General features: G+C 38.6%; 1 pseudogene; it reads right to left on the bottom strand.

Annotated features, from left to right (window-relative positions):
- Positions 1 to 14,006: 14,006 nt before the first annotated feature.
- Positions 14,007 to 25,471, bottom strand: part of LOC122807609 — a 40,066-nt pseudogene continuing 28,601 nt past the window's right edge.

The raw sequence follows: 25,471 nt of genomic DNA, 5'->3' as shown, positions 1-25,471 counted from the left end.
GGAAATGGAAATCAAAGTCTAAACCAACTGTATATATAGTAGTGAATATAACAGAGAGAAAAAATAACTGAAATTGGATCTTTTTGAGCAAATTTCATAAAAAAATGGGAATTGTGGGAGCAATGATTGCAGAATAATGTTTTGGAAGATTAATGAGGTTTAAAAGAAGGTAGGATTTGAATGAGCTTTGTAATGTCTGACTGAGAATGACTGGATAGTTTATAACTCATGTATAATGTTTGCAACTAAAAATATGTCAGTATGATTTGTTTTCATTTATATACATGTATGACTGCCAGTGTCATAAGTCATAATTTAATAAAGATGTTTCTTCTTTTAAAAAAGTGTTGAGCCTGTTTGAGCTCTACTTTGCATTCTTCTTTCTCACTCTCTCCTGTACCTCACTTAGCTCTCTGCTCTATCTAGCTGTCCTACTCTAATCCCTGTTAATATCTGGTAAGGGTTTGCATCAGCTTTATCCATTTATCTCCTCTCTGCCCTTCTGCAGGTGTACCCTCTATGTCTCTAATACCATTATGCAACGGTCTATCAAGTTTAGCCTCTTCCTATAGCTAGACATACTGTGCATATAATGTATGACATTAACATACAGTTACTAGTAGTATGTACCTATTAGACAATATTATGATATGTACGTTTTCTTGTTAGAATTAATACTAATCCTTACTATATGAAAATTCTACACGTTATCACCTGCACTAATGATTTTATAATGTGCTGGAGGGACAGATTCATCACCCAGAGACTCCCTATGCTGTGGAACAAAACCCCTGTAAATGTGAGGCAGAGAGCACCCGGCCTTGTTTTGTTCAAGGAATCTCTTGAATGATGGATGAGCAGATATAATATGCCCACCCAGGATTCAGTGTCACTGCTGACAGAGACACACAGCAAAATAATAGGCATAGTTTTATTCAAACTAAAGGGGTGGCGAAAGCCACATATCTATGGGCTAGGCTTATAAATGCCCTTGGGCAGATTGCCTAGTATGAACCTATGAACCTATGAACCTATGAAAGAGAGTTTTACTGTCTGGGTCTGTATCGAAAATGAGTTCTGCCCAGTTGGACTTCCCCAGTCATCAAACTCAAGTACATCTGTGAAGGTAATATATGAGAGATTGTTGGCTAGTAGCAAACAGTGATAGAAGATGATTTTTGAATGAAATTGTTTTATGACTGAGCTTCACAGAGAATTTTAAGCTCATCTGGCTTTTGCTAGATTTGGTAGTGTCTGGAATTGTTAGTGCTATGAAGTGCTATGCCTGCTTTGTGCCACGATAGGAAAAGCACTGTTGCATCACAGCTATTATTCTCAGGTTTTCTACCCAGTTGGGGAGCCTTTTGTATGGAGTCTGCATGTCAGCATTTTTTGTTGGGTGCTTCAGTTTCTCACCACTTCCAAATGACACGTCATTCAAATTTCCTACAAGTACGTGTGCCATTTGTATGTGTGTGTGTGTGTGTGTGTGTGTGTGTGTGTGTGTGTGTGTGTGTGTGTGTGTGTGTGTGTGTGCGTGTGTGTGTGTGTGTGTGTGTGTGTGTGTGTGTGTGTGTGTGTGTGTGTGTGTGTGTGTGTGTGTGTGTGTGTGTGTGTGTGTGTGTGTGTGTGTGTGTGTGATTCCATGGGCTGATATGTCCCTTTCAGGATTAGTTTGACAGGATTGTGCACATTGAATTTTGGATAGGCTTTGGCTTCCCTACATTTTTTTTGATAATACACAGTTGTCTTAAATGGGTGAGAAGGTTTGTGCCTTTGTAAAAGAAGTAACAGAATTTATATTCTCTGTGAAACTTTATTTTTAGCTAAGGAGACATAGTAAATGTAAGTGTAAGATGAGTCATATCATAGACCTAAATAACAGCACTTAGTGTACTGAATGATGTGTGAAATAATATTTACATGATTTTCAAAAAACATTGTTTTGATTTGTATTTATTTAGTTGCTAGAAACATAGATGCACACTGGTATTAGAGATTGTTCAAGCTCTGATGATTTTTTTGTTTGGATGGAAGATGGAAGGGTGTGAGGTGTTCCTGCTGAAGATCATCAACTCACCTTCACACAGTCCTGAGCACAGTGAGATCAGATACCTCACTAAATCACAAAGAAGTTGCAAATGTAGATTTTACTTGCATGCCACTTGTAATTTAGGCAGACTAATGTCACTTGCAATGTGAGAAAAGTGCAGTTTGTTCGTAATGAATGTTAACTCTACACCCGCACAACATAATCTGTTGTGCACAGTGTTAGAAATTCTCCAAACTGAGCTCAAAGGGATAGAGGGACAAAGCCCAATCTATGACCCAGATGATCCAAGCTCAAGCTGTAGCTTTATGCTTGAAAAGCCTTGAGGGGGTGGATGGGAGTCAGCAGCCCGCATTGCCTCACCCATCTTAGAGGGGAGAGTATGGTGGTTCCAGCTGGCCAATCACCACCAGGCAAAGGGAGGTTTGCTGGGCACTAAATATAGCTAGCATTTGGGATAAGCTTATCCCGCGGTGGTGGTGCTGCGGTAGCGTTGTCGCCTCACAGTAAGACACTGTCCGGTTCGATTCTCAGCTAGAGTGTCTTCTGCATGGAGACATGCATGAATGGGCGTACCTTCGTTAAAGGTTGTGCATCAGGCCTGGCAAGCCAGTACATAAAAATCAACTGCCAATCATTAGTGGACCGGAGTTCTGCTGCGGCGACCCCTAACCGGGAAAAGCCGAAAGACACAAACAAATTTGGGATAAGCTTAATAATAATAATAATAATTATTATTATTAAAACAAATAATGAATAAGATTGCAATAAAAAAACTGTAAAAAGTTTGACTGTTTACCCTGCAGTCAAATTACTCAAGAAGTTAAACTAAGATTTAGAGCTGTCTGCTTTGGACTTATCAACTGCACTATAGTCTCTAGATTACTTTTGATAGTCTGTCTTTTGTTAGTCATAAATAAATGAATGACACTTAGTACCCATCTATATATATATATATATATATATATATATATATATATATATATATATATATATATATATATATATATATATATATATATATATATACATATATATGGATCTACTTTCTATCAACAAAAGTATAATCCATTGAACTGCACTTACCCACTCACTTTCCACTGAAACTGCCTTTTAATGATACAACGAACTGCCGAATTCCTTTCCCAGGGAAAGGAATCACTGGACCACCAAGCAAACAACACAAAACGGAAAGACACAGAGTCCAACAAAGTGGGGGGCTTCACCCCCACACCCCCCTACTTAAATATACCAACTCCGAGATTGCACTACATGGGGAGAAAGCACAGTTCGCCATGGTGGTCCAGTGGTTCCTTTCCTTGGGAAAGCAATTCGGCAGTTTGTTGTCATTAAAAGGTAGTTTCAGTGGATAGTGAGTGGAAACTGAACACTGAACATTGAATCTATCTGCCAGGATGTTGGCAATATCAGTTGGTTCTGTATATTTAGTGCCATTGTGCTGTAACTCAGAGCAGATCTGAGTGTTGCCATTGAGATTCTTGACATAGCTATAGAATGCATTGTGGTTGTTTTTAGAATCAGTGGTGATTTAGTTTTCATAACTAGCTTTGGAGGATTTTATGAGGGATCTCAGCTTCTTACTGAGGCTGACCAGGGAGTTCTTCCAGTCATGGGATTTTACTCTTTTTTGCAACAGGTTCTTTCTTCTTTTGCAGAGTTTGTTTATGGCAGATTGGCTTCCTTTTTTTGGAGGATAGCATCTTGGTTCTGCTAGGGATAGCACGATCCATGCACTCGTGTAAGTGCTTATAAAGTGCATTTGTGTAGGCTTCAGCAGTTGTACCTCTATTGTCCGTCTGCATGGGTGTCGTGAAGTTTGCCACTTCTGTCTTAAGAAGTGTGAAGTTGGCTTTGGAGAATTTCTTTACGGTGGTTTCCCTAATGGGGGGTGGGGGTGGGATGTGGATGTCCAGGATCATTAGCTTGTGGTCGGGTCTGACCAACGAGGGATTGACCTCTGGTGTGGAACATCAGTCGCCCATGTTGGTAATGACCAGGTCTAGGATATTGCTACCCCTGGTGGGGGTGTGGATAAGTTGATCTAAGGCTTTGGAATTTATGAATTCCAGAAAATGTTGAGCAAAAGAGTTGGTACATGAGTAGTTTTTCCAATTAATGGTGTGGTAGTTGAAATTGCCCATTATTAGGGTGTTGAGTTGTACCCTAATATGTTCCAGTGTATCAACAAATGAGTAGTGGGAATCCTGGGGCATGGTGGGGGATCTGTAGCAAGTTACAATTTGGATTGCGGTCTTGCCCAGAGTTAGTTGCACTTGGATAATCTCAGATGCATTATGCTGAGCAACTAGCCTGGAGGTGTGGATATCCTTAATGAATACGGACATGCCTCCACCTTTAGTGTTTAGATCCAGGTTAGGTGTCCGAAAGGTGTGGTATGAATTATAGCCTGGTAATGCAGGGGTGCTCTCTGGAGCCTTGAACCAAGTCTCTGTCACTGCACAGATGTAGATGCTCTCCATTTTAAGGAGTGGCTCTAGTGAATGCATTTTGAGGTTTAGACTTCTAGTTTTGAGTAGCATTACCCTCAGATTTTGCTTGCTTGTACCTGTTACAGTGGTTAATTTGTCATTATAACCTTGCCTAAAAAAGGCACTATAGGGGTGGCAAGAGCTTTAGCCAGTATCCGGAATCCCAAGGGCGACAGGTGCAGGCCATCTCTGGCAAAGCTTCATGGTCTGTCGATCATGTCATCCCTGGCAGACAGGTACTGGATCCCCTTAGAATGACACCAAAAGCTTAGCCAATTGTTGAAGTCAATCATTTTGTCCTTGTACTGTGGTATCATTCTGGGTGATGGCAGGATGCTACTCAGGGCTAGGGTCATACCTGCCTGGGCTACAAGAACGGAGAGCTCTTCCATGTCTCTTTTTATGGAGTCCAGGGAGATACATCTCAGGTCATTCACACCAACATGGACAATGACAGAGTCATATTTCTAATTGTTGTGGAGTGACCTGAGTGTGTGTATTATGTGGCAGATCCTGGCACCTGACAGGCAGCTGACAGTAACTTTCTCCTTGTTTAGCCTGGTGAGTGGAACATCAGTGTGCTTGACTATAGAGTCACCTATGACTAGAGTGTTGTATACTTTGTTATTCCTTATGGGCTGTGGTTGAGTGGCACACTGATTTTATGGGCTATGTTTCATTTGGGTTGTGTTGGGGGGTGGAGGTTGCATGCGTTTCTGCTTTGGAGGTCTCTGTTGCTTGAGCAGATTTTTATTGAGAGACTCCGTGAATGTAGGTTTGTGTTTTGTGTTGTTATGTGTGTGTGTTTTTGGTGGTGTAGGTTTTGAGGGACTATGTGATGAGTGTGGTGTGGTGTAAGTGTTTACCTTCTCCTCTTGACTGTCTAGTCCAGTCTTGGGTGAACAGATCTTTGCTTCCAGTTTGGCTATATAAGTGCATCTCTCGCAGGTTGTAGTGTTGGTTGGTAGGAGGAGAGGGTTGCCTGTGTACATGAGGCAATTGCTGCATTGCCCCAAGATGCCCAGATTCATCAGGTAGACAGGAGGAAACACCGGGAGCTGACCCTTAGACATGCCTGGATAGCTGCTTATTTATTAAGTACTAAAAATTGTTTTCTTCTAGACAAGTGAGGAAAGTTGAGTGCTGTAGTAATTTGTAGCGTATTTAGTGCTTACAAGTTCTGAACAAGTGCTGAGCTCAAAGAAAGAGATTTGAGTGCTAAAACTAAAAAACTGGCTAGTTCTAAGGAAAAATTTGAAGAGCAGACTTTATGGCGCTGGGAATAGTTTAACCCTAGCTAAGCGGTGATGCATAAAGTGTATTTATTTTCAATATAACAGTAGCAATTGAGCAAACTGATTTAAACAAATTAACCAATAAAAAGTTAAAAACTGAGCCCAGTTCCAGCAGTCTTCAATCAGACAAGTTCTAACTGCACATTCCTGCCAGTAGGGTGCAGGGGAACCTTCTCCAAAAAAAAAGATGGTCTGGGTTAGTACTCAATTTATACAAACAAAGCTAAATTCAGCAGGTCTGAATTTAGTCTATGCTACAGCAAACAAGGCATACCAATTTCAGAAAGAAACAGTTCAGATAAGCAGGTCAAAAAGCCTTTAAAAAGAAACTCCCAGCTCAGAAGGGCATAATGTACCCTATCCTCCCACAACAGTGCAGACCACACCTTCTTAATGTAAAATAACTGGCCTGAAGCCCAAGTGCTTAAACCAGAACTAATACACTTTTAAAATAACAGACACTAAGCCTTCAATCAGCAACACCCAACTTAGGATGTAAGCTACTAGTCCTGTTACAAAAGTGCAGACCACAAACCTTCTTAATGTAAAACAACTGGTCTGAAGCCCAAGTACTTAAACCAAAGGCTTAGAATAACAGTTACAATTTAATCAGACTACTAACAAGCAGTAATAAATGCAGCCGAATAAATATAACTGAGTGCTTTTAAGAAGAGCAAAAGCAAAATAAAGTGAATTTTTTTTAGTAAAGTACAAGGAGAGAGGAAGGAGGTGCAGAAGAAAGGTTCGGGGGGGGGTTGGCCTTCTCAAATGTTCTATCTGTATTAAGTAGAGTGAACACCATGCTGGGAGGGGTGTTCCAGATCACATTTACAATAGGGGCGGGCAACTGGAAAGCCATCAACTATAATAACACCACAAGAATAGGGTGGGGGGGCAGTTTCAGGACAGATGAAAAACATAAAACAATGCCAGAAAATATATAAAATAATTCAGTCAGGTAAGCAACAATTCAGTCAGGCAAAATTAAGACAATGCAGATCTCTGAAAGGTTAAAATGCCAAGAAATATACTTATCAATCAGTGATATAGTTCCAGATTGTTTGAGAATCACACTGTGAAGACTGGTAGAGATGGGTGAAGGCTGCCAGCCTAGTCAAATAAAATCTGATACATAATTCTGGCATTTGTAAATATAAATGTAAAATACAGGCTTGTGTCTTAAATGTAAAGAAATGCTGTTTCAACAATGTGGCAACATTGCCATCTGCTGTAGAGAAAACTAAATCAATCATTTCAAATCTTTCTTTTGAAGTTAAAATTATTTCAAATCTGTCCTTTGATGTAGATAGTGGTCCCAAAGAGGCTAGCTGAGCACATGTTTTCTATTGTTTTAACTTGAAGAATAATTACTAGAGTGTACATGTGAACTGTATTTTATTGTTGTCCTGAGCAGGCGTTAGCTTGCTAAATAATGTAGCCTGTTGGCCTGGGAACTCCAGGCTAAGTCAAAGAAATGATGTAATGGGAACTAAATGAGAATGCTGTAATCTGGGTAGGCCCAGCAGACATATTTCTCAAAAACTATTGCTCAGAGAGAGACTGTAACATCTTGGACATCCAACTCAGCACTGCCTATGCTCTTAAGTAAGTTATCTTAGAAGTGTGTTTTCTTGTAGCAATAGCTAGGAAATTAAAAAATATTAGACTAAGTGTTTTTCTGTTATGTCAGAACTGTACTACGGAATTATTTTAAGTTTCTGTGTGATCTCTAAACTCTTGAATAGCACTGTGGTGTAGTAGTATTGTCTTGTGTTTTTAGTATTTATTATTAAATATTTTAAACCCCTTTCAACTGTGGCTGGTTTATGTAGAGATAATTTAAGCTCTAGAGTACATTTCATGCTTATAAGTAATCTTGTACTAAGCCCTTCCAATAAGCTTTGATTACTTAAGTTACACTACTATTGGATAATAATATTGCACGGCAATAATTGGACACCCTTTTAAGGGCCTTTGGGTAGCTGATAATTATTAGCTGGTGGTGGTAGTAATTACTACCATATAGTCTGGGTAAAGCCGCGGTGGTATGGCAGTAGCATTCTTACCTCATGCACGAGGTTCTCCCGTTCGATTCTCGGCTTGGCTTGGGAGTGCCTTCTGTGTGGAGTCTGCATGTCCTCCCCACAGTTGAGTAGCGTTCGAAAGACATGTGTGCGTAAATGGGTGTGCCTTTGTTGAAGGTTGGGCGTCGAGCTGGCACCTTGGCGTTTCATAGAAATCTACTGCCAATCATTAGCATTCCAGAGTTCCGCTGTGGCGACCCCTTACTGGGAAAAGCCAAAAGACCAACAACAACAGTCTGGGTAAAGGGGCACCGCTGGAGAATCTGTGTCCACCTTTCCCAGGAGTGTCTGTGAAGTTTTATAAATACTTATCTGAAAGTGTGTGTGTGTGTCAGCTACATGGGCAGGGATACAAAGCACTGGTTGGACAGAGAGGGTACTGGAAGTTAGCTTGCCAGCTAGGCTGAGATTTGGACCCTATAGCTATGCCAGTAGGGAGTCTTATTGGGGACCTGGGGAGAAAGGGAGCAACCAGCCATGACTGACTGTGATCACTGTGTGCTCTTAAGGGAAATTGCACTTTACTGTGTGCATTTGTTATCCTTTCCTCATATATGAGACACCCTCTCTGGTGTTAGTGGGGAGGATTGAGACTCCTTGATTGCTGGGCCAGGGCATGGGTGTCACACACACCAGCCAGAATACCAGGAGTCTCCAACAGTGTATACAAGAATTTACAAACAGAAACTATTTTTAAATCAGCAAGCCTTGAAGCAATCAGATAACACAAAAGCTGTTAGACTAGTTTTATAAACTCTACCTCAGAAATAGGGGGGGAACAGTTTCAGGACAGATGAGAAACATAAAACAATGCCAGAAAATATATAAAATAATTCAGTCAGGCAAATAATTAATTAAGAACTTTTCCAAGGCTAACTACCTCTTACTAACTAACTAAATTCCTATCCCTCAAACTCAGAGAACATGGTGGCTTATGCTGAAATGTTTATGGAAACCCTGTACAAGCATGCAAGTAACTGCAGAGAAACAGCAAACTCCCAAAACAAGCCCCCTTGGTAGACCCCCACTAGCCATTGCTAAACTATGGAATGCCCTCCCTTACACTATCACCCAACTACACTCTATAAAAACATTCAAATCAGCACTGAAAGAACACTATCTCAATAACCAGGTCTGTCCATGTAATCCCATGTCTAAACCATCTTAAATATATTGTTGGCTACTACTCCCAACAAATACTTTACAACCTTAAAAAACAAATCAATCAATTGTTCTCTATCTTGTCTTCCTCTGATTTTTCTTATATTACTGTGTAATCTTCCTCTGTTTTTTCTTCTATATAATTTAACATACATTTCTGATTGTACTTCTCTGACTGTATAAATAGAATGACTTAAACATTAGATCAATGGATTGAAAGTATTTTTATGTACCTCTGCTACAGTTGTATATCCTTCTGTAACTTTGCTTCAATTGCATTACATATAACATGATGTTGACTATCCTTCTAAATGCTGTTGCTATATAAAATCTCTGTATTGTTTGGAACTTTTCTCCCCAGGCCTCCACTGAAAATAGGTCACATGACCCAGTGGACTTTACTGGTCAACAAATGTCAATAAATACATATAATAATAAATAGATTCCACAGAAAAAGAAAGAAAATATTTTCCAAAAATATAAAGGGCTATGCCCAGAAGACAAAAAAAACCTCCCTCATCAGTATCAGCAAGCAACCCAGGGGACTATTTAAGTCCCCAAAGCCAAATTTGAGACAAATATAGCCTCCCAAGCTAGGGATAACCAAAAGGCATTTTTTTAGTTATGTACACAACCTTAAAGGTAACACCCAATGGTGTGTTGAACTAATAGTAAATGGAACTTTTCTTTACCAAGCCAGGGAATATAGCAAATTTGCTGGTTGATACATTTAGCTGCAGTTTCACTCCCTATCACCCACAGTTTCCCACCAGGAAATAACCTTTACAATGTCTCCACCAACTATCACTAAAGAACAGGTCCTCACTATACTCTCCAGAGCTAAAATAGTGCATCAATGTGTCCTGATAATATCCTAGGATCATGGGAGCCTTCAAGATTTGTTACAGGGGATGCAAACTCAGAGCTCCCCCCCCATGCAGCCATTCCTTGGCTATTTCTCCCCAGTTGCCATAAACACTGTTCAAAACTCTCAGTGTGCCTACTCTTTTATGCTTTACTTCAACAATGATTAGAGATATTTGGATTTAATTTACAACTTTTATTTAAAATTTTATAGCACAAACACAGATGATAAACAAAACAATACAGTTTTACAGTGAAAACAGGCTTAACCATCTCTGTCTTTGAAACTCACATTCACTGAAACAGCACTGAAACCCAAATTCAAAGAAAATGCATTTGGCCATTGGTGGATAAAGTTTACCTTTGGGCTGTTTTCAAATCATAGGCCCTTTGCACACATTTTTAGGACCATGCAAATGTTCTTTGATTCACCTTCCTGATTGTATTAAATTATGATATATACTAACTAAATGATAACCCTTGTATAATGTATAGCACCACTTGTTAGAGAGTGTTTTAAATTTATAGTTTTGGACTTTCTTCCAGTAAGTAATGAAACAAAACATATGGATCAATGACAAGGCTGCACAATTCAGAACATTTCAACATAAAAGGCCACTCAGATTTCTGTCATTACAATCCACCAATATCAGACAATATGCACAATCTTTGCAGAAGTAAAAGTCATCTGAATAATTCCACATTAAAGAGATCTCAAACTAATGAACAGGCTGCTAGCAAACAGCTTTATATTTCAGTGTTTCATCTACAAATTCAGTGCCTGATTCCCTTAAAGAATAAATTGCCTGTGTTACATTAAAAAATGGTAAGCTGGTATATTGCAATAGGGAATGGATGGCAAACTGAAAAACAGGTTCATAGTGACTAGCCATCTCACCCAAAAGAGGACATACTCAGGACTGCAGCACCCCCTTAAAATACAAATCTACATGGTGTGGGAATAGAAACTACAGCCTTCTGCATCAAGACACAATACCTGCTGTGCTACTAACACTGCTTTAAAATTCTCTACCACAATAGTGATACCATTTGCTAAACAAAACAGTCTAAACAGACTTAGCATGAGCAGCAATAAACTTCTCTTCTCTTGAAGCTCACAATTCCTTGAAAATGCACTTGAAAATAAATTCAACCTGCTGACTCTAACTAGGGCATTTCACAATCTCATACACACACCTCAACCTCTTACTGCAAGAAATCTGGACAAAGCCTAAAATAAATAGGAACAGGTTATAAATATTGCTCTCATGAACTTAGAAAATTGCTAGAATAATAGGATTTGTGTTAGTATGCATTTTTCTAAAGTATATAAAGTCTAAAACTCAAACGTCTGTCATTATTTAGCAACTTCAATACTTTTTAGGAGGAACAGACAAAAATATGGAAACCAAGACCAGTAAAAAGACAAAAAACTGGAACAAGTAGTAGAAAGAAGAGCACCAAATGCACAGCTAAAATGAAACTGTTCAATCACAATGAAGCGCTTCAGATCTGAAGAAGTCACGGTATCCACTGTAACGAAAAGTGCTTCATTGGGATTAAACAGTTTTGTTTTAGCTGAGCGTTTGGTGCTCTTCTTTCTACTACTTGTTCCAGACAAAAATATGGGGTGAAAATCTGTACATACTGCAAAAACCTGGACAGTTGAGGGGTATGCTACATCTCTCTTACACACACACACACACACACACACACACACACACACACACACACACACACACACACACACACACACACACGCACACACACACACACACACACACACACACACACACACACACACACACGCATGCACACACACACGCACACACACACACACACACACACACACACACACACACACACACACACACACACACACACACACACACACACACACACACACACACACACACACCACCTCTCAATCTCTTAGCACAAGAAATCTGGACAAAGCATGTTATAATGGGGGGGGGGGGCGCAAAGGCCCAAAACTAGGGACACATTTTAAATATTGCTATTATAAATTTAGAAAGTTGCTAGAATAACAGGATTTGAGTTAGAATGCATTTTCTGAAGGATATGAAGTCTGAAACTCTAATGCATGTCATTATTTAGTAACTTTAATCCTTAGCTCATTCCAGTGATTTGTCAAAAAAACAGACTTTTTATGAGGAACAGACCAAATATATAAGGCAAAAATCTGGACATTCTGTGAAAATCTGTACAGTGAGAGGTATGACACACACATACATCCCCCTACCTCTTTAGAAAGTTGATAGAACAACAAGTTTTGCATTAGTATGCATTTTCTGAAGGATATGAAGTCAAAATCACAAATATCTGCCATTATTTTCTGACTTAAGTACTCAGTGATGTGCCAGAAACAAACTGAAAATATGAGGCAAACATCTGGACAATTGTGAGGTATGCCACCCCCACCTCCCTCTTACACACACACACACACACACACACACACACACACACACACACACACACACACACACACACACACACATACACACACACACACACATACACAGACACACACATACACACACACACACACACACACACACACACACACCACTACCATATTCTTATTTCATACTCTCGCATGCAATGTTCAAGTGAGACAGAACAAATACTAAATATGAGGATGTTAGGCTTGTATCTAACTTATGTAGCTTTTGGTATACAGATATTAGATGTTCCAATGAAAAGAATGATTATAAAAGGTACAAAAATAATAAACAATCTGAATTTGAAAGAAAAATAAGTAAAGAATAAGCACCAAACAAGTTATATTATGTGACATCTATATTATTTCACTCACCTTTGCATTAAATACATACAAAAAAATCCAAGCATTATGGTCTTGTTGATGAACAACTTGTTTCTTATTATGCTGCTGATTTTTAGGATCAGAACAAAATGTCCTTCTACTGTTTTAATAGATTTGAAATGCTATTCATATAATATTTAATGTCTGTTTGCCATTAGACCTCATCTTCCTAACACAATGTATTACTTACATTTGTAACATCAAATGACGTAACAGTGAAGCAAGAAAGTGAAGTATGCCGAAAATAAAAGAAATAATTACCTCTCAACCTCTTAGAGAAAGAAATCTGGACAATACCATAAATTAAATTGGGACAAAAGCCCAAAAATAGGGACAATTTTTAAATATTGCATTTACAAACTTAGAAAGTTGATAGAATACCAGGTTTTGCATTAGCATGAATTTTCTGAAAGGTACGAAGTCTGAAACCCAAATGTCTGTCATTATTTTCTAACTTCAATCTTTAATGATTTGCCAGTATTTTGCCAGAAAACCACAATTTTATGAAAAATGGACCAAAAATATAAGACAAAAATTTGGACACTCTGCAATAATCTGTACAGTTGAGAGGTATGTAACATCCAAGAACAAAAAAAAGTCATCAGTGCTGGAGTACATGACTCTGATATACACTTCAATGAATGATGCCTTCAAATCTCAGTCTGCCTGCCCTGTATGAATGTATTGAATATGTATATTGTGCAGATAACCTAGAATTCTTCTGAATGAAAAAGTATCATCCTCCCAGATTTTCTTGATCTACAATTGCTCGCACACACTCACATATACACACACAGTTAGATTAATGATGTTTAAATTAAAAATAAAGTAAATGAATAAAAAGTAAATAAAGTAATATAGACTAGCACCAGTCTTTCATGTTCCCGATTCCAGCTACTTAACACCCCCCTGTACTCTGCAGTTGGACGTCATTGACTACAAAAATGTAGTTAAATAAATAAACGATCACCTCAAGTATAAACAGTTTGTCTTGTCTACCTTTAGATTAGCATCACAGCTTTATTTCATTTCCTTTCGTGGTGCTACGTAAAATGTAGCAATAACCCGTTTCTACTTTACACTGTTTCAGTGCAATATAGAAAACATTGTTATCCATTAATAATCTGTAAGCCATTCACAACTTCTGTTTCTATTCAACAGCAACCAGGAGAAACTGCCTGAAAAACAGCTAAGTGCTTATTGGGGGTTGACTGCTCCAAATGCAAGGAGGAGATTTCTTCACGAGAAATGGAGATGTATTCTAGGTGTTGATTTTGTCATATAGGTCCCCAATAGCAACTCTTGTGAATTTTCTGACAAATTTATATGGCCAGTTAATGTGGTAAAATAATCAGTCTCCAAGTCTCCAAAAGCTTTCACAGAATCTGTTTTGCACCTGATGCCAACATTTCTCTATCTGGACTGAATCATAGTGCATAGACTGTGTCTGTATGCCCTTTTAGCTTTCCACCATCAGGCCATTTGCAATATCCCACAGCAGAACCCATCCATCAGTACCTTCAGAAGCCAAGTACCTCCCATTAGGGGCAAATGTCAATGCATGAACTGGTCCCTTATGTCCCGAGAAAATTCCCACAATATGATGGTCCTATCAGCAGACTCTGTGGCCACATAGTTGCAGCTGGAATGGAATCTAATACAAGTAACATCTGCCAAGTGAACAGCAAATATCCTTAATAGCTGGTAATGGTCTGTGGCCCACAGGTGAGCAACCCTGTCATAACCACCAGATACAAAGTAGTAGCCATGTGGGGAAAATTGACTATCCCACACTGGGCAAATGTGTCTTTTATATCCTACAAGACAAGTGAAGGTTTGGAGACTCCACAGTCTAACTGTGCCATTCTCAGAGCATAACAACAGATAGTTCCTATATGGACTAAAGCTGATGCTGTACACAGGACCAGTGTGACCATATAAAATTTTTGACTCACTTGATGTTTTCTCATCCTTAATCCTATCCAGGACATCATCTGCTTCTTTGTCTGTCATGCTAAGATCTGATGATTGCTTCACACTACGTAGTTTCTTTGGTGTTGCACTCCACACACAGGCTGTGGAGTCTGCAAAGCCTCCTGCTATCAAGCTTGAGTCATCTGTGATATCTACTGTAGTAAGACCCTGATAATGTGTAGCAGCAAATGGAAGGAAGGTAATCAGGACCCAGTCATACACACTTGGCAGCCTCCTTCATATTCACGATCTTATCCAACTTGACAGTCTTTCAGTTCAAGCAGTGGGGTTCTTGTTTGTGGGGGAGCATTGGGGTCCTGCTTTTTGCTCTTTGAGCCTTTTTTAGGCTTCTTTTTCTTTGACTTTCCTTCTTCATTTTCCTCTTCATCATCTTCATCATCTAGGTGTACCTCAATCACTGGCTCTTTAAGAAGACCAAAGTAAACCTTAACTTTATTGGCTTCTCTCCTTGCTTCACTAGCCAAACTCCCGGTCATTGCATCAATCTGCTGCTTGCTGTGAGGCATTCCATCAAATATATCTATATATAAATGTTCTTGAACAATGTTCCAGATCTGGTTGTTCTGTCTTTCCTGGAGGTGCCTCTTTAAGAGCTGGTATGAGTCTCGAGAATGTTGCGGTACAAATTTGCTAGTTCGGAAATCCAGCAAGGTTTCATTTTCCTTCACTTGTTCTTTTTTTAGAAAAACCAGACAGCACCCAGAGGTCATCTTCATAATAACATTTCTGATCACCAAGAAACTTTTCAAAGAAAGCCTTGGCCTCATTTTCATGTCGGTTGTAAACCAGTTCCAAATACATGTGGACAAAATGGAGTACAAAAGCTGAGAAAGCTCAGTTCAATGGCAGTCCAGTGCTGACTCCATGAAATGCTTCAATTCACTGTAATACTCCTCATACATAAAAGGATCTCCTTGCTGATTATACACAGATAACACAACACTAACACTGGGCTGGTCATCTCCAGCAGCTGATGTTGGACCTTTGCATAACCCCAGTGGCAACGACAGAAGTACCATTTCCAGGCGCTACATGGCTGAGCAGAGAATCTTCCCTGAGATTAGACTCTCCCACTTGACCACTACTAAGAGCACTGTTACCAATATCATGCAGTCTAGTCTCTTTACGAAGAACATTTTCAGCTTCCTGTAGGTTGTTCTTTCTGAAAAACTGCAACACAACACAGAGAGTCTGTCATTCAGTGAGGTCAGATTCTGTCTGTCTCATTGGAACAGCTGCATTCCTTGCGATTGGGCCAAGATTATTACTACAGTTTGCATTTTCGCCCATAATTTCATTATTCACTTGAATCTCAGTTGACTGAGCCTCCACTTCATCGTTAAGTCTCCTACTGCCACCATGTTTACATTTTACAATGTTTAATGATTGATTAAAATAGGTGCACCCCAACAAAATGCATAAAGACTGCTGCTAGCTTTTCCCCAGAAGGAATGTATACTAACTCATTCAACAAGTATCCTGTCTACATCCTACACACACACACACACACACACACACACACACACACACACACACACACACACACACACACACACACACACACAGACCTACCTACCACACACACACACACACACACACACACACACACACACACACACACACACACACACATACCTACCTACATACTTCTTACAGACACACACACACACACACACACACACACACACACACACACACACACACACACACACACACACACACACACACACACACACACGCACACGCACACCCTACCTGTCTACCTACTGTTTACACACACACCTCCTAAACACTTAAACACACACATGCACCCACCTACCTCTAACTTGTCCATTTGTCTGCAATCCAAATGCCTTCTGGAATTCAAATTCTGTTGGTGTGGGAGATGGAAATGTAAACAATTGGTCGCACAGACACAGCTGTTTTCATCTTCTTCTTCTGTGTGACCGGACACAAAGGGTGTTCTTAAAGAAGAATGCCCTTAAGAAAAAAAAAACATATATATTGTTTAAATTAAAAGAAAATTAATCTCCCAGCCAGCCAGTGGGTCTAGTGCTGGAACCGACTCTGATCCAGGGGGCACCCTTGCCTAGGATGCCTCTTTTTTTAAATTTCTCCAAGTCCTTTGGGTTTCTAACACCATGGTGGGAATGGACCCCATTCCTAAGTCAAAGTATGATTAAAGTTCATGAAATTAGTATTATTTCAGTCTTTGATGTTAGCCAGAAGTGCTCTTCACAGCACCCACAATGTGCCCAGTAATGACTTCTGCAATTTGTATGGAGTTACATGTATTGTTAACATATCTAAATACAATTGTAGATTCTTTTTTATAAGACCAGTTGCTCCTACTACTAATGGAACTGCCTGGGTATCTTTCTTCCACATTGCTCTCATTTCTGCCTGAAAATCCTGATATTTTATGGCTTTGTGTCTTTCTGTATGCAAGACACAGTAGTCACTGGCTGCAGTGATCAATGCTAATAGTTTGTCTTCTTTTCATGGACCACTATATCTGGTTTTCTCGCATCTATCTTTTGAACTGTTGGCAATGGGTGATTCCATGTAATGTAGACTTCATTATTTTCTATGATGCGTTGAGGCTCATGTTTCCAGTATTTCTCAGCTACTTCAGTATTATAATGTTTGCACAATCCCCAGTGCAACAGTCTTGCCACATTATTATGCCTTTCAATATATAGTCATTCTGCCATTAGTATATCACAACCTACATTTGTCTGTTTCTCCCACATGTTCAATGGAATTTGTAAACTGACGTGTACGTAGTCCACTATCTTGGGCTGCCAATATTAACCTTTCGTCTTTTGGTTTGAATTGACCTCTCCCTAGCCATTCCTGTATTCGATCCTGATCAACATAAGGTTGTCCCAGGAGTTTTCTATACTTGCACCTATATTTATGCATTTTCCATATTTCTTGCCTTCTCATCTGATCCTTCACCTTATATTCTTTCTTTTGTTTTTTTGGCACATTCAGTTTCTGCTTGATTTTTATCTACTTCTAGTTTGATTTCTATTCACGCCTGATGCTGATATGCTTCTGCTAGACTAACCGGGTAAACCATCTTAGATTTATTCTCCTCATATTTCAAAACATTCACTACGTTTGGGTCTTGTGGGGTCAGCAGATATGTATGCAGTCCCACAATTGCACATCTATACATGCAATCAGTTTCAAGGAGGCCCATACCTCTTTTGGAATGAGGAATATATAATCTTGGTATGCACTGATTTTTATAAATCATTTGAAGAGCATCTTTCTTGCTTTCCTGTCTAATCTATCCATCACCTATTGGGGCCAGTCAATTACTACAAAATTGTAAGTTAGGACAGGAAGAGCAAATTGGTTTAAAGTGTGAACTTTGTTCCTAGATGTCAATGCTGTTTTCAGGATTAATTTGTCTTCTAAAATATTCCTTACTAAATTTTATTCACATTTGTTCATGTTTTATTGTTGATCCTTCATCAATCAGTTCCCAAATATTTATACACTTCCTCTTGCTTAAGTTCTTTTATATCACTTTCTTGTCCCAAACTGATGTTTTCTTGGTGCTGCAGCTTTCCTGCTTTAAAGGTTGCTTTTGCACATTTATCAAGACCGAATGACATTCTTATATCATCTGAAAAAGTTTTCACTACTTTCAGTTGCCCTTTCAGTTCCACATCTGATGAGTCATACAGTTTTAAATTATCTACAAACAGAAGATAAGAAGTCTTTACACTTCTTGCTTTCTGGGAGCTGAATCATAGCCATGATCTAATCTGTTAAGCAGACAACTTAATGGGTTAAGGGCAAGGCAAAAGAGCAGTGGTGATAGAGAGTCACCCTGGAATATCCCCCTTTGAATTCTTATCCCTGGAATAATAATTTGTCCTTTATCATGACTTAACTGCAAAGTGGTTTGGCACTGTTTCATGGTCGCTGTGATATAGCTTATAAGTGTAGGATGTATCTTATACATTTTTAAGCACTCTTTTATCTGTGAATGTGGGATACTGTCAAATGCTTTTTTGTAGTCTATCTATGCCATATTTAGATTATTCCCCTTTTTACAGTTCTCCATTATGACTTTATTTAACAACAAATTACTCTTTGTTCCATGTTATTTTCTTTTATTATCCTTTTATTCTATTGCAATAATTGAGTTTTCTTCTAAATGACTATAAACTCTGTCAGCATCAGTTCTGGTGTATAGTTTATACTTCATATGAAGGCAAGTTATTGGTCTATAATTTCTAGGGTAGTTTGCAGGTTCACTCTTAAGTAGGAGCATTGTTTTTCCTGTTGTTAGCCAGGTTGGTGTCTGTTCAGGGTGTGTATATAAATTGTTCTTACTCATGGCTAAAACTTGGTGCAAAGATGTTAATATTTTTAACCAGACGTTAGGTACTGCATCTGGGCCTGGGGTTTTCCAATTAGAGGCTTTTCTAAACTTTATTTCAATCTCACTGGCTGTTACTTCATCCCATTTCATATCCTATGCATCTGAACTTCTTATTCTTTCTTTTACTTCTTCTATTCATTTAGCATCTTTGTTATGTTCCACAGGATTTTCATAGATATTTCTCCAAAATGTATCTCGTTCTTTTTTTTTTTGGTGGTGTTTCAATTCCTTTTACCTTGTTTCTCAATTTGCTATAAAACTTTTTTGGGTCATGAATACATTTCTTATTTTGTATTTTTCCTTTATATTTACCTGTGTATCTTCTAAGTTTTTCCTGCCTGTGCTGATATTTTTAGTTTATTGTTTGTGATAGTGGACGATAAAACCCTGATCCGTTATAATACTGGGCATTGCTTTTATCACGTCTGTCTTTCTGCAAATTTTTGTTGATCTGTTCCCTCTTTTATACTCTTCTAACAGTGATACTTCTTGTCTTAATTGCTTTATAGTTTTCTGTATTTGATACTTCCATGATGGCATTCGATTTCTCCCCGTCCTTTCCCTTACTACCCTGTGTTCTTGTGATAGGACTTTATCTGTTATTAATTTGGCTGTGCAGTAATGTAACCTATTTACTTCTGTTATATCACATGAATCTTTATGGACAGTCCTAATTATTGTGCTCATTTGTTTTATCAGATTTCTAACTTTCTGGGTTTTATTGACCTTTTGCAATCTATTTCTTTCCTTGATCTTAATATGTCTATCCATCTCTATTAAATCAAGCAACTCTTCTCTTAAATAATTTTCTTCTAAACTGAGGGCACATTCTTTGTTCTCCATTTCCTGTGGGCATTCTATAGAAAGTTCTAGAGCATTTTCCTATGCCATGTTCTCTTCAGTTTCACCTTGTATCGTCCGTTGTTATTTCATATGGGAACTCACTGCCTATCACTCCACAAAATTGACTGTGTCAGAGTTGCCCATTTTCTGTTCTTTCCCTTGCTGTATAGTTTCAACTGAACGTCTGTACTGGTTTCCTATGGGAGGCTCCAAAGTATCCTCATATGTCAACTGATTAGATGATTCCCACTCCACTGGTTTCTCCTTAAAAATTGGGTGTCCATTGCTCTATCCTGTTGTGTTATCTGAGTTAAATTTTCTACCCTCAGTTTTTATTTCTTTAACTTCTCCATTACTAATCCTCTTTTCTACTTTTCTTCTTTGTTTTCTTATTTTTTGTATTGTAAAATTTTCCATATCTGGATGTCTTTGACTGTATTTCTCTTCAAATATCTTTGGTACTACTTTTTTGCATAAATACATTTTTTTTCTCCTTTGCATAGATATGGCACCATATTCATTCTCTGTTTCTTTCCCATGTCCATATTTCTTCTTTAGATGTCTCCTGCTCCTCTTGTTTCTCCTTACTTTGGGGACTAGTTGTTCCATCATGCTGTGATATGACCTGTGTTAGACTTTCTACACTGAATCCTTCACTTCGCAAATATTCCATAACTTCATCTTCTATGTTTTAACTTCTGCTTGAGTAATCTGTTCTACATTCCCTCTTTGTGATCTTATGTTTTTATTGTGACATTTTCCATATCTGGATACCTTTGCCTGTATTTCTCTTTGAACATCTTTGGGGTGCTTTTGTGTTAATTAATTTGGCTTTTTCCTTTGCATAAATAGTGCACCATATCAGATCTCTCTTTTTTTCCCCTATCCATATTTCTTTTTATATACCCTTCACACATCTCTAAATTTTACTCTTTAAATTGTTGCACTTCCTCAGTCACTTTTTTTTCCCAAATGACAAAAGGTTTCTTGGTCTACATAGTGTTTTTCATGGATCTGTTGTATTAATGAACACAAATTTTTATTTGAAGCTTCTGACAGTTTTTCTTGTGGAAGTATTTTTCTTTCCTCTAATTTCTCTCTCTTAATCTTTTCGTATATCATTTGTCTGGAAATTCTGAGCTTCTTGCATAATAGTAACAATACATGATTTCTTTTTTATCCTCAATAGTCCACGCTATCATCTGTATGGCTCTTTTTTCACCTATCAGTGTTTGTGATTTTTGTGGACTGCTACTTCATTCTGCAATGGGAGGGGTGCATCCTGCCTCTAGGCCTGGCCTGGCCCCATTGTAGGAATGTTTCCATATTTTGAGGATTCTACATGTTCATTTTTTCCATTCCTAGTACCAGTGCGCCTACCAGGGTTGGGCACTTTTTTATCCTGGGATTTGTACACCAAGATATCTTCTTTATTTTTAACCTACTTATGTCTATGATATATGCTTTATAAAATACAGTTTATATATTAGTATCAGCTTGGTGAGATTTTGTGAAACACAGGATCCACCTCATGAAGATACTCATCAAGACTTGAGGAGGAATTCAGTTCCAGCAATACTTCTCTCTTTTTGCTGATGTTATCATCTTTCCATTCAGCCTCCTAAATAGCTTGAACATGACCTATCATGTCCACTAGAATCTCTAGTCAGTCACAGCCTCCAGACAGGTTTCATCCCTAGGGAATGGAGGACTGCAACTCTCACCCCTCTACCCAAAAATGGACCATTAATAGACCCAGGGAACTACAGACCTATTTGACTCATCTTATATGCAAGGTCTTGGAAAAATTATTCTGGATGGACTGATAAAGAGATATGAAATCTTCAAACACTAGGCCCATCCCAGTTTGGTTTCATCAAGGGCAGGTCATGCCTACTAAACTGGGTGGACTTCTACAAGAAGTTCACTACAGCCATGGGCAAAGCCAAAACAGTACATACTGCCTACCCTGACATGGCAAAGTGAGTTGGACAATACCTCACTTGAGTACTGTAGACAAACTCACAAATTTATGCAAAAATCTCTGTGCCACTTGATGGATAGCCAAATGGCTCACAGATAGGACACATGAAGTTAGGATGGAGGAATCCACCTACACCAAGATGCATGTTACTAGTTGTGTCCCATAAGGCTCAGCACTGGGACTTTTCATGTTTGGAATATACTTCTCTGAAGTCAAGGCATACAAAGAGGGCCTTTGGCTGACCAAATTTGCTGACAACTGCAAGCTAGGTGCAATCACTAAATCCCCAAATTTGTAGATAACCTCCAGGAAGGTCTGACACAGACAAATAACTATTGCCAGAATCATGGCCTAAAACTCAGTGCAAAAATAAAATGCATAATCATATCCTTTGGAAAGATGACCATTCCTGCAAATTACAACATTGACAACACTACCCTAAGAATAGACCCAATGGTAAGGGACTTAGGAACTCAGGCCGACAGTAACCTAGACTTTTATCACTATGTGTCCAGAGTAGTGAGAAAATCCTTCTACATTGTGCAACTTATATGTAAGGGTATGGCATCCAGATCTAAGGAGATCATAGTCCCACTATACTCGGCCCTCAGTAAACCAACAATTGAGTACAATGCAGCCTTTGGTATGTGGAATCCAGATCTAAGGAGATCAAAGTCATACTATACTCAGCCCTCAGTAGACCAATAATTGAGTACAATGCAGCCTTTAGTATGTGGCATCCAGATCTATGGAGATCATGGTCCTACTATACTCAACCCTCAGTAAACCAATAATTGAGTACAATGCAGCCTTTGATATGTGGCATCCAGCTCTAAGAAGATCATAGTCCCACTATACGCGGCCGTCAGTAAACCAGTAATTGAGTACAATGCACCCTTTGGCATGACCCAATCAGGCATTTGCAACAGCTGGTTCCTCACTAAATGAATATGGGATGCAAATACTATGCTCTGTGCAGACTGCCTCAAAGCCCTGTCCCTGTACTTGGTCTCCTAGAGACTACTGAAGGGTGATCTATGCCTAACCTACAAGGCATTCTTCGATCCAGCTCTTTTGCAAAATAAAGAACACTGGAATTACTTGATCTAAGGATCTAAACCTCATCTGTGACATAAATAAAACATGTTGGAAGGACAGGTATGTGTCTTAGAGATTACCCCTTCTCTGAAACAGAGTCCCCATTCATGTGAAACAGAGCTCTTCATAAAATCTATTTAAATGCATTTTGAATCAATGGACAGGAAATTGCAAATTCACCCATGGGTTGTCACCTGTGGCCATTATGGGCTTGAGCAGACTGTAGATGACCTAAGGCACAGGCATATATCAGAGCCATTCTAACCCATGGGCATTGATAATTTGGAAAACTGGACATGAATGGCTAGTCTTAAAAAGGCTGTAGGGTCATTAGCCTAGTAACCTCCAATGATGCTGTGATCCTATGAAAGCAGAACACGGACATGTACATTAGCTGCAGTAGCAGCGCTTCAACACGTTTTCTGTGGTTGCTAAATGTTGCCTCTGAGGGATATTGGATACATCCCTGCCCAAGGATCAATCACATCTCCAAACCATTGAAGTAGTTTTTATAGTTTTAGCTAAAACAACAAATGCAACTGCTTACTTTTTTGACCTTTTAGCCATTCAGTGTCAGGATATTACAATAAGCATGCAAAATGAAAAGTATTAAACTTAAAAAGCACGTCTTTAACTAAGTTCAGACCATACAGTATATATCTAAAATGCTTCAGTCCTGCAGGATAAAACAGATGGAGTTTTATGCCTTTTTTTAGCTATTTAATCAAAGGCCAGCACTCTTTCCTTCTGTCCATAGTTATAACAGAAAAATCATTATCCCGTTTTTATCTGGTTATTTCTTATTTTAACTGGGGATGTCCTCCAAGCAGATGTCACTATCATTCTTTTTCTAAAAATTAAATTAGTTTAACTGGATATTAACTTTAAAATGCACACCTTTAAATAAGTTCAGGGCATACAGTTTATATTTCAAATGCTTCAGTCCTGCAGCATAAAACTGATAGACGTTTATGTGTTTTGTTTTAGATCTTTAATCTATATAGGGATCTGAAATCTTGACAAGAGATGGATAAGTACTTTTCATTTCCATGCAGTCCTTCCTAGCGATCTATAAACTTAGCATTCATATTGTGTAAGACATTTCCCATGTTTTAATTCCTTCTGATGTTTCTCTCACGTCATGAATGTTGTTCTTTTTTAAATGTTCCCTTTGTTGAGCATGTTAGTCTCATTAGGTTAGTCTTCTAGTGAGCAGAACAGATGATGTTTATACTGACATGGAGAAATTTGGCCAGGGCAATGGGAGGATTTCTTCTACTCTTTTCAAACCACACATCTCCCATTCCTAGCATGTAGGCAGCTGGAAGGAGAACCACAATGGTGGATGGATAGTGGCTGAATGAAGGAGATCATGTAAAGGAGCCACAGTGTTTTGTCTCTCTGTTTTGATTTCTCCAAGTGTTTTCAGTTTCTAATACAATGATGGGAATGAATCCCATTCCTATTTCAGGGCATGATTAGAGTTCATGAAATTAGTATTGTTTCAGTCTTTGATGTTAGCCAAGAATACTCTTCGCAGCACCTGCAATGTGCCCAGAATTTCCTCCTTTTGTAATGCATGCATATTTAAGTATGACTGTAAATTATTTTTTTTATTTGACCTGTTGCTCCTACTACTGTTGGAACTTTTTCAGCATGTTTATTCTACATTGCTGTCATTTTCAATTGCAAGTCTTGGTATGTAATAGCTTTGTGCCTTTCTTTACATGAGATACTGTAATCACTGGGTATAGCAATTTCAATGATCAATGCTACTTTTGTCTTTTTTCATGGACTATAATCTTCATAATTCTGTATAATGCTCTGTGGTTCGTGTTTCCATTGCTTCTTAGCTACTTCTATATTGAAGAGTTTCTGCAATCCAAGTCCAATAGTCTAGACACATTATTGTGTCTTTCGGTAAACAGTCCCTCTGCCACAAGTATATCACACCTAGCAACTAGGCATTAGACAGTTTTCATTTCTGTTTTACAGAACCTGCATTTGTCTGTTTCTCCCACATTTTCAAAGGACTTTGTAAACCAATGTGTACATAGGCCACTATCCTGGGCCATCATTATTAGCCTTTCATCTTTTGGTTTCAGTTTACCTCTCCTTATCCATTCTTGAATCAAACCTTGGTCAGTTTGAGGTTGTTCCAGATCTCTGTACTTGACACTGTATTTATAATTTATTCCAGTTTTTTTTCCTTTCTCATCTGATCCTTTTCCTTAGACTCTTTCTTTTGTTTTTTTGGCACATTCACCTGCTTTCTGATTCCTGTCTACTTCTGTTTTTATTTCCATTTCCACATGATACCAAAATACATCTGCTAAA

This window comes from Protopterus annectens, chromosome 7.part1, assembly GCF_019279795.1.
Source record: "Protopterus annectens isolate FY-2018-M chromosome 7.part1, PAN1.0, whole genome shotgun sequence".
Classification (NCBI taxonomy): domain Eukaryota; kingdom Metazoa; phylum Chordata; order Ceratodontiformes; family Protopteridae; genus Protopterus; species Protopterus annectens.
This window is presented reverse-complemented; position numbering and strand designations above follow the sequence as displayed.